General features: G+C 40.8%; 1 long non-coding RNA gene across 1 annotated transcript in view; it reads right to left on the reverse strand.

Annotated features, from left to right (window-relative positions):
* LOC132368907 (uncharacterized) overlaps positions 1-12715 on the reverse strand; it is a 40347-nt gene extending 27632 nt beyond the window's left edge. The window contains exon 1 of the long non-coding RNA XR_009504182.1: positions 12629-12715. This is a non-coding gene — a long non-coding RNA (uncharacterized LOC132368907). The remainder of the gene's footprint in view (positions 1-12628) is intronic.
* Positions 12716-14412: the final 1697 nt, after the last annotated feature.

A 14412-nucleotide genomic window follows, 5' to 3' on the forward strand; every position in this document is an offset into this window, starting at 1 on the left:
TTCATTTCTGTGCGAGGGCTTTCTCTAGTTGTGGCAAGTGGGGACCACTCTTCATCGCGGTGCGCGGGCCTCTCACCATCCCGGCCTCTCTTGCTGTGGAGCACAGGTTCCAGACGCGCAGGCTCAGTAATTGTGGCTCACGGGCCCAGTTGCTCCGCAGCATGTGGGATCTTCCCAGACCAGGGCTCGAACCCGTGTCCCCTGCATTGGCAGGCAGATTCTCAACCACTGCGCCACCAGGGAAGCCCCCTCATTGAGGTTTTAATCTTCATTTCCCTAATACTAGTGATGTTGAATATTTTTTCATGTGCTCGTTTGTCATCTGTATATCTTCTATGGTGAAGTGTCTGTTCAAATATTTTGTCCTTTTTTAAAAAAAAATTGTGCTGTTTGTATTCTTATTAAGTTTTAAGACTTATTTATGGATTCTGGACACAAATCCTTTGACAAATATATGTTTTGCAAATATTTTATCCCCACTTGTGTCTTACCTTTTCATTTTTGCAACTGTTTTTTAGCTTTTAAAAAACTTTAGAAAAAAATTTTATTTATTTATTTTTGGCTGCGTTGGGTCTTCGTTGCTGCGTGGGCTTTCTCTAGTTGCGGCGAGTGGGAGCTACTCTTTGTTGCAGTGTGCGGGCTTCTCATTGCGGTGGCTTCTCTTGCTGCAGAGCATGGGCTCTAGGCACTCAGCCTTCAGTAGTTGCAGCATGTGGGCTCAGTAGTTGTGGCACGTGGGCTCTACAGCGTGGGCTTCAGTAGTTGTGGCGCATGAGCTCATAGTTGTGGCTCACAGGCTCTAGAGCGCAGGCTCAGTAGTTGTGATGCACGGGCTTAGTTGTTCCACAGCATGTGGGATCTTCTTGGACCAGGGCTCGAACCCATGTGTCCTGCATTGGTAGGCGGATTCTTAACCACTGCGCCACCAGGGAAGTCCTTTAAAAAACTTTTAATTAAAAAATAACTACAGACTCAACAGAAAGTTGCAAAAATAGTACTGAGTCCCATTTACCCTTCCCCTACCTTCCCCATGTGTGTGTATGTGTGTGTGTGTGTGTATGTAGTTCTCTGCAATTTGATCTATATCATATACAGGTTTATATAACCACAACCACAATCAAGATTATGAAAAAATGCCCTTGTACTATCTTTTAGGTTTGCTCTCACTTCCAGCATCCTGCCCCATCCTTCAGCAACCTTTAATCTGTACTTCATTTCTATAGTTTGATTATTTCCAAAACGTTATACAATGTCATATAGAAAGTGGAATCATACAGTATGTAACCTTTGATTACTGACTCTTTTTCACTAAGCATAACTCCCTTGAGATCCATCTAAGTTTTTGTGTACTTTAGTAGTTTGTTATTTTTTAATTGCTGAATAGTATTCCATTGTATGGATGCACTAGAGATTTTTTTTTAACCATTCACCGATTGAAGGAAATTTTGGTTGTTTTCAGGTTTGGGCTATTATGAATAAAGTTGGATGACCATTTATATATAGGTTTTTGTGTGAACATGTTTTCATTTCTTTGGGATAAATGTCCAAGAGGGTAATTACTAGATTGTTTTGCAAGTAACTGTTTAGGCTTATAAAAAAATCAAACTATTTCCCAGACTGGCTGTACCATTTTACATCCCCATCAGAAATGTGTAACAGATCCAGAGTCTGCTTCCTCACTAGTTTTTGGTGTTGTCACTATTTTTACCTTTAGTCATTTAAATAGATGTATATTGATATTTCATTGTGGTCTTAATTTGCATTTCCCCAACGGTTAATATGTCAAACATCTTTTTGCATGATTTTCCATTTGTATCTCCCCTGTTCATGTTATCTGTCCATTTTCTAATTGGACTGTTGTTCTTTGTTTGTTTTTTACTGTTGAATTTCAAATTAGTTATATATTCTTTTTGTTTTTTTTTTTACTTATTTTATTTAATTAATTAATTAATTTATGGCTGTGTTGGGTCTTCGTCTCTGTGCGAGGGCTTTCTCTCTAGTTGCGGCAAGTGGGGCCACTCTTCATCACGGTGCGCGGGCCTCTCATTATCGCGGCCTCTCCCGCTGCGGAGCACAGGCTCCAGACGCGCAGGCTCAGCAGTTGTGGCTCACGGGCCTAGTTTCTCCGCGGCATGCGGGATCTTCCCAGACCAGGGCTCGAACCCATGTTCCCTGCATTGGCAGGCGGATTCTCAACCACTGCGCCACCAGGGAAGCCCAGTTATATATTCTTGATACAAGTCCTTTGTAGGATAAGTGGTTTGCAAATGTTTTCTCTCAGTCTATAGTTTGTCTTTTCATCCTCTTAACAGCTTCTTTTATGGAGCAAAAGTTTTAATTTTGATGAAGTTCAATTTATCCAGTTTTTCTTTGTCTAGGAACTCTTTGCTTAGCTCTAGGTCCTGAAGATTTTCTCCTATGTTTCTTCATAAATTTTTAAAACAGTTTAACATTTTATATTTAAATCCACATCCATTTAGAATTAAACGTTTATAAGTTGTGCGACTTGGGTTGAGGTTCATGTTTGTGCCAATGAATGTCCAATATTTCCAGCACCCCTTGCTGAAGAAAGCTTCCTTCCTCCGTTGAACTGCTTTTGCATTTTTGTCAAAAATCACGTGGGAGAATTTGCGTGTGTCTGTTTGTGGATTCCATATTTCTGGAACAGTCTACGCTGTTCCACTGCTCTCTGTGTCTGTCCCTCTGCCAACACTACTCAGTCTGGATTACTGTCACTGTACAGTTGTAACAACAAGTAGGTGGTTCCTCCCTCTTCTTCTTTTTCAAAATGGTTTTAGCTATTCTAGTTGTTTTGACTTTCCATGTAAATTTAGAAATAATCTTCTCTATAGCTACCAAAAATCTTTCTGGCATTTACGTTAATCCTGTTTGGGGATAAATTTGGGGAGAATTGACATTTTTACTATGTGAATCCTCTAATTCATGAACATGGATTGTCTCTCCATCTACTTAAAGCTTCTTTGACATCTGTCATCAGTGTTTTGTAATTTTCAGCATACAAGTCCTGTATGTGTTTTGCTACATTTATAACATATTTAATTTTTTGAAGGAATTGTCAATGGCTTTTTTAAACTCTGGTTTTCACCTGTGTGTTGCTAGTGTATAAAAATACAACTGATTTATGACTGTTCATCTTGTATTCTGCAACCTTGTTAAACTCATTTATTAGTTCTAGGAATTTTATTTTTAATAAGATTTCTATCTAGATAACCATACTGTCTGCAAATTGGGACACTTTTATTTCTTCCTTTCCAATATGTATGCCTTTTATTTTCTTTCTTGCTTTATTGTTCTGGTTAGAACTTCCCGTACTATGTGGCATAAGATTTGTGAGAGCAGATGTCCCTGATTTAAGGACAAAGGTCTATTTTATTATTAAATATGATGTTAGCTGTAGGGTTTTTTTGTAGATTTGTTTTTATCAAGTTGAGGATGTTTCCCTTTATTTCTAGTTTCTGAGAGTTTTTTTTTTTTTTTATCATGAATGGGTGTTGAATTATGTAAAATTCTTTTTCTGCGTCAATTGATATGATCGTGTGAGTTTTCTTTTTTAGCCTATTGATATGTTGGATTATACTGATTGATTTTCAAACATTGAACAGACTTGTATCCCTGGAATAAATCCCATTTGTCGATGGTGCATAATTATTTTAAAATATTGCTCAACTGAATTTTCTAATATTTTGTTGAGGAATTTTGTATCTAGGTTCATGAGGATATTAGTCTGTAGTTTTTGTTTTTGTTTTTTCTTTCTTAGTATGGTCTTTGTCTGGTTTTGGTTTCAGGGCCTCATAAAATGCGTTGGGAAATGTTCCCTCCTCTTCTTTTTTCTGGAAGAGATTGTATAGAATTAAAGTTAGTTCTTTAAATGTTTGATAAACTTTTCCAGGGAAACTATCGAAGCATAAAGATTCTCTTTGGGGAAGCTTTTAAATTATAGATTCCATGTCTTTAACAGATAATAGAATTTATTTAGGTTATCTATTTCATTTTGGGTATGTTTTGATAGTTTGTGACTCTCTAGGAATTGGTGCAGTTCATCTAGGTTGTTGAATTTATGTGTGTAGAGTTTTTATAATATTCCCTTTTTATCCTTTTAATGGCTACAGGATCTGTACTGATATCCCCTCCTTCATCCCTGATATTGGTAACTTGTATTTTTTCTTTTTCTTTTTATCAATTTAAGTCAAGATTTATCAATTTTATTAATCTTTTCAAGACTTGCTTTTTGCTTCATTGATTTTTTCTCTTCAATTTCACTGATTTCTGCTCTTATTATTTCCTTCCTTCCTTCTTGCTTTGGGTTTATTTTGCTCTTCTTTTCCTAGTTTCTTGAGGTGGAAACTAAGATTACTGATATGAACTTTTCCTCTTTTCTAATGTAAGCATTTAGTAGTATAAATTTCCCTCTCACCACTGCTTTAGCCATATCTCACCAATTTTTACATGTTGTGTTTTCATTTTCATTCAGTTCTATGTTTTTAATTTCATTGAGGCTTCTTCTTTTTATTTAATTTTATCTCCTGTTTTAATTTCAGGGGAACTACTGTTTGGGAAAGCTGTTAGGTAACTGTTTTATAAATTACTGTCTCCCATTTTCAGTCATATCCTAATGATCCCAGCAAGCAAATGTCCTGTCTTCTAAGATACGCATGGTACATACTAAATCCCATAAAGTCCTGGATAGTTTTCATTTAATTATTCATTAAAGAAGCATTTATGTTCATATTGTAAGTGTGAAGTTTTTTTGAAAGGAATTAAAGTGTATTTTAACAAAATGTCCAACGAGCAAATTTGTTTCAACAAAAGGTAGAGATTTGTGCTGACTACAGTACAGACACTATTATAGTATATCTAGTCCTTGGCTATTCTGCACCTAGTAGCAGATCACACGCCCCATGGCTTAGCATGTTTACAAAAAACTGTTCCCAGTGGAAGGACTTCACACATTACCTCTGTGTGGCTCAGTCATTCATATCCCCAACACTGCTTACACAGCCCCAGCTGGCATCGCTGCCTAGAGAATGGCTCTGTAGTGTCACCGCTTCTGAGGGGCAGCTGGCTCCTCCCTCACAGCCATGCTAGTGATCTCTCCCGCCTCCTGGCATTGCAGTGGTGGGGGCTAGCGCTGGTGACCAGAATCTGTTAACCATCACAAAAGAGTGGATAGTTCAATTCCAAAGTGTTTGGAGATTTTCCTGTTGTCTTTCCATTATTGATTTCTAGCTTAATTCCATTACTGTAAGGGGATATATGCTATATGATTTCAGTTCATTTAGGTTTGTTAAGATTTCCTGTATGACCCAGGATATACACTTGAAAAAAATGTGCACTCTGCTGCTCTTGGCTAGAGTGTTCTATAAATGTCAGTTACATCCTGCTTGATAGTGTTGCCCAGTTCTTCTCTGTCTTTACTGTCTAGTTGTTTTATCAGTTGCTGAGAGTAGGGTGTAAAAGTCCCCAACTATGGTTGTGGATTTGTCTACTTCTTCTTTCAGCTTCATATATTTCAAGATTCTGATGTCTGGTGCATACATACTTAGAATCATTATGTCTTCCTGGTGAATTGATTCCTTTATCATATATTAATATTTCTCTTTGTCCCTAGTAATTTTTTCTCTGAAGTCTACTTTATTAATATATATCCACTCCTGCTTTTTGTTTTTTAATTTTATGTTTGCCTGATGTATCATTTTCCATCCTTTAACTTTCAACCTACCTATGTTGTCATGTTTGAAATGAGTGTCTGGTAGATAGCATATAGTTGGATTGTGTTTTTTTATAATCCACTTTGTCGACCTCTGTCTCCTAATTGGTAAGACTTCAACCATTTCCATTTAAAGTAATTATTAATATGTTAGGGTTTAAATTTGCCATGTTATTATTTGTTTTGTGTTTGTTTCTGTGTTTCTCATTCCTTTGTTTCTCTTTTCTTGCCTTCTTTGGGCTGCCTGGGCATTTTTTAGGATTCCATCTTGATTTGTTTAAATAAATATGATTTTAGAGCTTACTTTAATAATCAAAAGGCTTGGCTCAAAGGAGGTGATTATTATGTACATATCCAAGTAAGAGATTTAGGGATCATCAATATTTCTATATTTCTAATATTTTTCTGTTTGTTTCTTCTGTTTCTTATTCCTCTGTTCCCTTTTTCATGTATTCCTCTGGGTTATCTGAACATTTGGGGGGACCTAAATTATGATTTTCTCACAGTTTTATGTCTCTATGTATACTTTTCTTAGTGGTTACTTTAGGTATGACAGTACGCACACACAACTTATCACAGACCACTGGTACTTACACTTTACTGCTGCAAGAAAAGTGTAGAAACCTTATTTCCATTTGGGTCCTTTTACCTTCTCCACTTTTAAAATATAGTTGCCTTAAGTGTTTCCTTTAAATATATTAAGCATCACATCAGATCATGTTATAATTTGTACTTCAACCATCAAACATAATTTTAAAAACTTATGAGAATGATAACATTATATTTACTCCTATATTTTTTTACCCATTTCACTCTCTCTCTCTTTTTTTTTTTTTCTTTTTCTTTTTGATGTTCCAAGATTCCTTCTGTTATCATTTCCTTTCTGTGTAGAGAATGTTTTTAGCCAGTTTTCAGGAGTAGATCTGCTGGTGACAAAGTCTCTTAGTGTTTCTCTGCCTAAGCAAGACTTCATTTCTCATTTCTAAAGGATATTTTCACAGGATATAGTTTGGCATTGACAGCTCTTTTCTTTCAGCATTTGAAAATGTTGTGCCACTTACTCTGGCCTCCCTGGATTCAGATAGGAAATCTGCTATCATTTGAATTGTTTTTCTATAGGCAACACATTATTTCTTTCTAGCTGCTTTCAGAACTTTTTCCTTTGTCTTTAGTTTTCATAAGTTTGATTATAATATGTCTTGGGGTGGATTTCTTTAGGTTTGTCCTTTTGGGGTTTGCTCAACATCTTAAATGTATAGGTTTATGCTTTTCACCAAATTTTGGAAGTATTCAGCCATTATTTCTTCAATTCTTTTTTCTGTTCCACACTTTGTCCTCTCCTTCTGGGACTTCAGTGACACAAATGTTAGATCTTTTGTTGTTGTCCCACAGGTCTCTGAAGTCGGTTTATTTTTTTCCCATCTATTTTCTTTTTGTTGGTAAGATTGGATAAGTTCTATTGATCTATCTTCACTATTCTTTCATATCTCTTCTCCAGTCTGTTATTGAGCCCATCCAGTGAGTTTTAATCTTGATTAGTGAATTTTTTAATTCTTTAATTCTCACTTGTTTCTTTTTATATCTTCTATTTCTTTACTCAGATTTTCTATTTTTGTGTTTCAAGAGTATTCATAATTGCTCACTGAAGCATTTTTATGATGCCTGCTTCAAAATCTTTGTTAGATAACTCCAATATCTGAGCCATATCAGTGTTGGCATTTGTTGTCTTTTCCCCTTCCAGTTGTGATTTTCCTGGTTCTTGGTGATTTTTTTTTTTTTTACCTGTATCCTGGACATTGTGGATATTACATTATAAGACTCTGGATCCTATTTAAATAGTCTATTCTAGCAGTCATCCTGTTTAGGATGCATGCTGGTCCTGGCCTACTTTTGTGGACTGTGGTTCCAATGACAATTTGTTTCTGAGTTCTTGCAATGCTATTCTGGTCTGCTTTGTGTGCTATTCAGAGGCTGCCGTGAAGGCCTACGTCTCAAACCTTTTGGTGAGTTCATTCTGGCCAGTTTCTCATGTGGGTCAATCAGCTGTCTGCCCAGAATAGCCTACACAGGTTAGAAAATCCCTTTCTCCAGTTCTCTTCTCTCCAAATTCCTCCCACCATTCCCTAGTTTGGAGGGCGAGGGGCACTGCCTGCCATTGCTGGGTCAGGAGAAGTCCAAACTTCCCACTCGTTTTCCAGTGATGCTACCCACATGGAAGGAAAGCTCTGCAGTCTCAGAGGCTGCTGGGTGGTGGTGTAAGTCCAGACTCCAGCCTGGCTAAGACAGCAGGCAGCGGGGAAGAAAGTGCCCCAGGTCCTCTGGTCTTGCTGTGCTGCCATAGGCTTTCTGCTACCACTGCGTGGGGGGCTAGAGTCAGGAATCACCACTTGGTCTCTGCTGGCACCATGGCTAGAGGGAAAGCAATCCAGTCTGGGCCATCTGCTGCTCCTGGGTGCCGGGGAACTCTCTCTATTCATTCTCCTCCGACCACATGTTGGCCAAAGTGCCATATCTGGGCTGCCCTGAGTTGTCTGCTACCATCAAATAGCCAGTCTGCCTTCCATCTTTAAGTCCTTGTTTTGGACTAAATGTTTGAGTCATCCCAAAATTCATATGTTGAAGTCCTAATCCCCAATATGATGGTATTTGGAGGTGGGGCTTTTGGGAGGTGATTAGGTTTAGATGAGATCATGAGGGTGGGTCTCCCATAATGGGATTAGTGCCCTTATAAGACCAGGAGGAGGGACTTCCCTGGTGGTCCAGTGGTTGGGACTCCATGCTCCCAATGCAGGGGGCCTGGGTTTGATCCCTGGTTGGGGAACTAGATCCCGCATGCTGCAACTAAGAGCCCTCATGCCTCAACTAAAAATCCCGCATGCCACAACGAAGATCCCGTGTGCCTCAACGAAGATCTGGCACAGCCAAATAAATAAATTAAATAAATAGTTAAAAAAAAAAAAAAAAAAGACCAGGAGAAGGTAACAGAGCTTGCTCTCGCTCTCTCATTCTCATTCTCTCTCTTTTTCTCTCTCTCTCTCCCTCTCCACCAGCTCTCACCAGACACTGAATCTGTCAGTACCTTGATCTTGGACTTCCCAGCCTCCAGAACCGTGACAAATAAATGTCTGTTGTTTAAGCCACCCCATGTATGGTATTCTGTTATAAGAGCCCAAGCTAAGACAGTCCTCTTATGATTGTCAATTGTATTATGTTCAGGGTTTTAGTTGTACTTAGTGGAAGGAACAGGGAAAAATGGTGTCTACATCATCTTGTTTGGAACCCTGTTGAGCTTCTTTAAAAGAGCAGAAGTTTTTGCTTTTTATAAAATCTGATTTATGGATTTTTTTTTCCATTATAGTTCATGTTCTTTGTGTTATTTTAAAGGCATTTTTGCCAAACTGAAGATCACTGTATTAGTTATCTATTGCTGCATAATAAATTATCCCCAAATTTAGCAGCTTAAAAAACAAACATTTGTTATTTTCACATGAGTCAGGAATTTGGGAGCAGCTTGGCTGGATAGTTCTAGCTCAGTCTCTTATGAGGCTGCAGACATCTTAAGACTCGAAATGAGTATCTGCTTCAGAGGTCACACATGATTGATGGCAGGCCTTCTGTTCCTCACCATATGGGCCTCTCCTAATAACATAGCAGCTGGCTGCCCCCAAAGTGAATAATGAGAGGGAGGGAGGGAGGATGGGAGGGAGAGTAAGCAAACCAGCCCAAGGTGGAAGCTGCAGTCTTTTAATAGCTTAATCTTGGAAGTGATAGCCCATTACTTCTGCCAAATTCTATTTGCTAGAGCTGAATCATTAAGTCTGTCCCACATTCAGGGGGAGGGAAATTAAGCTCCACATCTTGAAAGAAGGACTATCAGAGAATTTGTGAACATCTCTTTAAAAACCACCACAGTCACTTAGTTTTCCTCCTATGTTTTCTTCTAGAAGTTTTATACTTTAAGCTCTTACATCTACGATCCATTCCAAGTTAATTTTTTTTATATGATGTGAGGTAAAGATCAAGATGTTTTGTTTTGTTTTGCATATTGCTATTTGTTGAAAAGATTACCTTTTCTCCATTGAATTGCCTTGGCACCTTTACTGATAATTAATTGACCATATATATGTGGGTCTATTTCTGTACTCTCTGTTTTGTTCCATTCATCGATATGTCCACCCATATCACTCTGTGTTGATTTCTGTGGCTTTCTAATGTCTTGAAATCAAGTAACATAAGTCTTTTCTTCAGAGTTATTTTGGCTATTTTAGGTTCTTTGCATTTCCATATACATTTTAGAGTCAACATGTCAATTTCTACAAAAAAGCTTGCTGGGATTTTGATTAGGACAGCATTCACCTTTGATCAATTTGGGGAGAACCGACATCTTAACAATACTGTGTCTTCCAACCAATGAACACAGTTTCTCTCCATTTATTTAGGTCTTCTTTAATTTAGCTCAGCAATGTTTTGTACCTTACGGTGTGTGGGTCCTGCAAATCTTTTCATATCAGTGGGGACTGGAGGCACCAAGAGGCAGGGCTGGAGAGCCAGGTGTGCCTCTTGAGGATGGAGGTTTGGGCTGTAAAAATTCTTTCCCTCTCTGGTCCAGCCCAATGGTGGGTGTTTAACAATGGATATGAATGGACCAACACATAGAAAATGTGCTGTAGTACATATCTGTATGGTGTTTTACATTACATCCTTCTTAAATTTTAATTTTGAAATATGTCCTATACAAATGAGTGTATAAAAAACACATCTGTTCAGTTTAAAGATTCAAAATAAAATATATCTCACCTAGGTTGAGAAGGAAAACATTACAGGTACTTTAGAAGCAACTCCTCCCCTCCCCCCCATCCCACATGCCTCTCTCTAATCACAGTCCCCTCTCTTCCTATTAGAGGTTATTGTATTTCTAAAATTTGTATTAATCATTCCCTTACTTTTCTTAATAGTTTTCCCTCCTGCATATTTAATTTAAAGCAATGTATTAGGTCAGACCATATTAAATTGAGTATAGGCTATCCACTCCCTCTCCAGTAAGGCCATTTGGGTTGTTTTCAGGTTTTTTACTATTACAAACATCGCTACCACAAACATTCTTTTACATGGGTCCTGGTGCACATGTGATTGCATTCCATTTGGGTACCTATATGAGGAGTGGAATCCTGGGCAGTGGGGAGGCACCTTTGTTATACGTCCACCTTTATTAGATGCCAAGCTGTATTCCAAAGTGATTGCTCCATTTCACAATTCCACTAGCTGTGCATGAAAGTTCTTTTTATCCTAAGTCTTTCCTAACACTCTATATTGACAGAAATTTTAATTTTTGCTAATCTAATGAGTGTGATATTGAATACCATTGTTTTAATTTATGTTTCTTTGAAAATAAATGAGGCTGGACATCTTCTCACACATTTACTGGCCCTCCTGGTTCCTTTCCTAGGAAGTAGGAAATATTAAGATTTAAGCTGTTGAGTTGTATCTTTTTCTTCTTGGTTCATAGACTTAAATACACACACACACACACACACACACACTGGGTTTAAATCATTTTTCAAGTATATGTATTGCAAATATCTTTTTCTTTTTTCCAGTTTGCCGCTTTCTTTTCATTTTCTTTACAGTGTCTTTTAAGGACCAGAACTTCTTAATTTTAATGTAGACAAGCTTTAAATATCAATCTCTTCCTTTTTGTTTACACTCTTTTTTGTCTTGTTTAAGAAATCTTTCCCTGCCCCAAGGTCGTGAAGATTCTCCTGTGTACACCCTTTTAAGTTTCATTGGTATGCTTTCCATATTGATATTTGGAGATCTGCACACCCTTCAAGTGTTTCCACTGCCCCCTCACCCCTCTTACAACACCTCTGCGTGGTCGGACAGACGGCTTTGCTGTGCGGGTGAAATGCGGCCAGGGAGCAGCCCCCAGTCCCTCCCCCATGGGCCAGAGGCTCTGCAGCAGGCTGGGCCACAGACGTGGCGTGGGAAGGCGCAACCACATGGACCGGCAGGTGGCGCCCGCGCCCCTGCACCACCCGCCCCCTCCCACGAGCGCCCTGCAGCAGCTTCTTGCTTTGCCTTCTTGGGCTCAGCCTCCCCTTTTCCTTATCTTCAAAATGGGCCTGCCCTCGGCTTTTATGAAGATTAAAGATGATCTGGAGCTGGAGGAGCCTTCTTCCTTCAGAGCAGCTGGTTCTCTGCAGTCCCCGCCACTCCCTACTGCCTTATGCTCAGCTCTGTCCTCGTTTACCCAACTCACCAGGCACCTGGATGCATCTGAGTTTGCGATCCCCTTTCCAGACTTTAGCGCTCCTAGATGGAGAGGAGTGCACGACTTTGTGAGCAAACCTCTGCTTTAAAAAGTTTATTCTGGTGATACCTATGTAGTTTAGAAAGTCTGAAAGGTGCAGAAAAACAAGAAAAGCAGTCTATATTCTAACTTCAAAAGTAAACACTGTGAATATTGCTTGTGTATCTTGGGTCTTCATTCTGTGTAGTCCGTTTTTTCAAAAGCCTTTATAGAGCATCTTCTGTGTCCCCAGCTGTGTCCGAGGCCGGGTCTCCAGCCCTGGATGGCTCCCGAGACTGCAGAGGCCGCAGACAGACCCGGGGCCGGTCCTGGCTTGTGGGGACGCCGCAGTGGACCACACCTGGCTCGCTGCCAGAGAGAGTCCGGTCTTGGTTTCTGTGTCACGTGGCCCAGGATGGGCTGCCCGCGTTCCCCGCGGTCCGTCAGGGTCCGCCCCCGGCGGTGTCCGAGGACGGTCGTGTTCCCACCACCCGGACCCCTTCTGACCCCAGCGCGCGCGGGGACAAGCCGCGCACAGATGGGGTCCTCGGGAGCAGGGGCCCCGGCGCCTGTGCTCTATGCTAGCGACGTTCCCCGACCCAGGCTCCTACCTGGATAGCCGACGTCCCAGCTCAGGACCCGCCTCTGTTTCCTGACCTTACCTGATTCTTGCGGGCGCTGGCGGATGGGCGAGCGGCGGGGAGTCCAGAGCCGGCGGGAGGCAGGAGCCGCTGGGCCGCGCATGCTCAGTTCCGGTCGCACGCAGCGCCCTCTGGTGGACACGGGGGGAGCTGCTAGCTCGAGGTCTCCACACCAGGTGATGCCGCGGCGCTTTCCGGGACCCTGTCTTCGCGAAGATAGGTTTTAGTACCCACGCAATAGATGGGTTTTAGAAGTCACCGTGGGCCAGGCGGCGTACAATCTGATTGCGAGGATTGGGAAGCTGGGCAGCGCCCAGCAAGCCCACATACCCAGTCAGTAACTAATGGCAGTTATGTAAAAATGAACTAAAAATAGTCTCTTTTAAAATTCATGTGTACAGCTTTCAGACAGCTACTAAGTTATTAGCATATACATACTTCTTAAGTGTTTGGACCTGACTACTTAATAAATGGACCCCTTAGGTGTTTCTGAGACGCCAAGGGCTGTCTGATCTGAGAGGGTTTAGGGACACCTGTTTTAGATGGTTCTGCCTCTAACAATTAACACCTGCCCTCAGGCCGGGTGGCTACAGGTGTGTGTATGTTTGGCAGCTCCCTCTGGACAAGCAGGACATCAGAGGGGCCTGGATATGGGGAGAGGGGAAGGGCAGGGCTGGAGGCCCAAGCTGCCCTTGTCCCCTGGACCACTGATGGGCAGTGTTTCTTCTCTGAGAGCAAAACCCTACAGGGGAATTTGGGCGTGATTTTTATCTACACCTAGAGGTGTTGATCAGCTAATGAAGTTTAGCTGGACCTGAGGAAAGTTGGAGAAACAATGGGACGTGGTTTTGCAGAAGGCTTTGCACAAAGCTATGTGGAGCATGTGGGGGGGCTGGGGCAGGCTGGTCCCCAGGCAGCCGTGACAGCCCTGCACACTGCGGGCCTGTGTCCACAGCAAGAAAAAGCACAGGTCTTCCTGGACATCAGGCCTCCTGGAAAGCAGTTGAGCAGCATCTATTAAAATTTAAAATACATCAGGCCCAGGACTTCCCTGGCAGTCCACCGGTTAAGACTTCCCCTTCTAATGTAGGGGGTGCGGGTTCGATCCCTGGTTGAGGAGCTAAGATCCCACATACCTCTTGGCCAAAAACCCAAAACATGAAACAGAAGCAATGTTGTAACAAATTCAATAAAGACTTTAAATGGTCCACATCAAAAAATCTTTAAAAAGAAAAAAAATGCACCAGGCCCAGCAGCCACTCTGGGCCATTGTAATAGAAATAAACACAGTGCGTGAGGCCGTGCCCACAGGGAAGGTAGGCTCATACACCTATGGAACATGAGGCAGCCACAACGAAGACCCGGCGAATGCTTGAGCAGAAGGTTTTATGGGGGTTTCTACGAGATATCACTGAGTGAGAACATCAGGATGCAGAAAAGCGTGAAACGGGATCCCTCTTTGTAAAGCCAACTGGCCAACACCCTTTATCCATATAGATGCATAGATGTACGTATGTATTAAAATGCATATATATGCTTGATTATTATTACATACGAATGTGGAGGGACATACGGAGAATGTATGGAAGCTAATATATGGAAATTAGGTTATAATATAGGATATGTGGGAGACAGGATGGGAGAGGAGGGCTGTATGTGGAGCCAAGCAAAGAAGAAAAAAAAAAAGGATTAAAATAAAAGAAACCCATTCTCACGCATTTCTATAAAGTGTTACACACACATAAATATATTTA

Source organism: Balaenoptera ricei, chromosome 7 (assembly GCF_028023285.1).
Source record: "Balaenoptera ricei isolate mBalRic1 chromosome 7, mBalRic1.hap2, whole genome shotgun sequence".
Classification (NCBI taxonomy): Eukaryota; Metazoa; Chordata; class Mammalia; order Artiodactyla; family Balaenopteridae; genus Balaenoptera; species Balaenoptera ricei.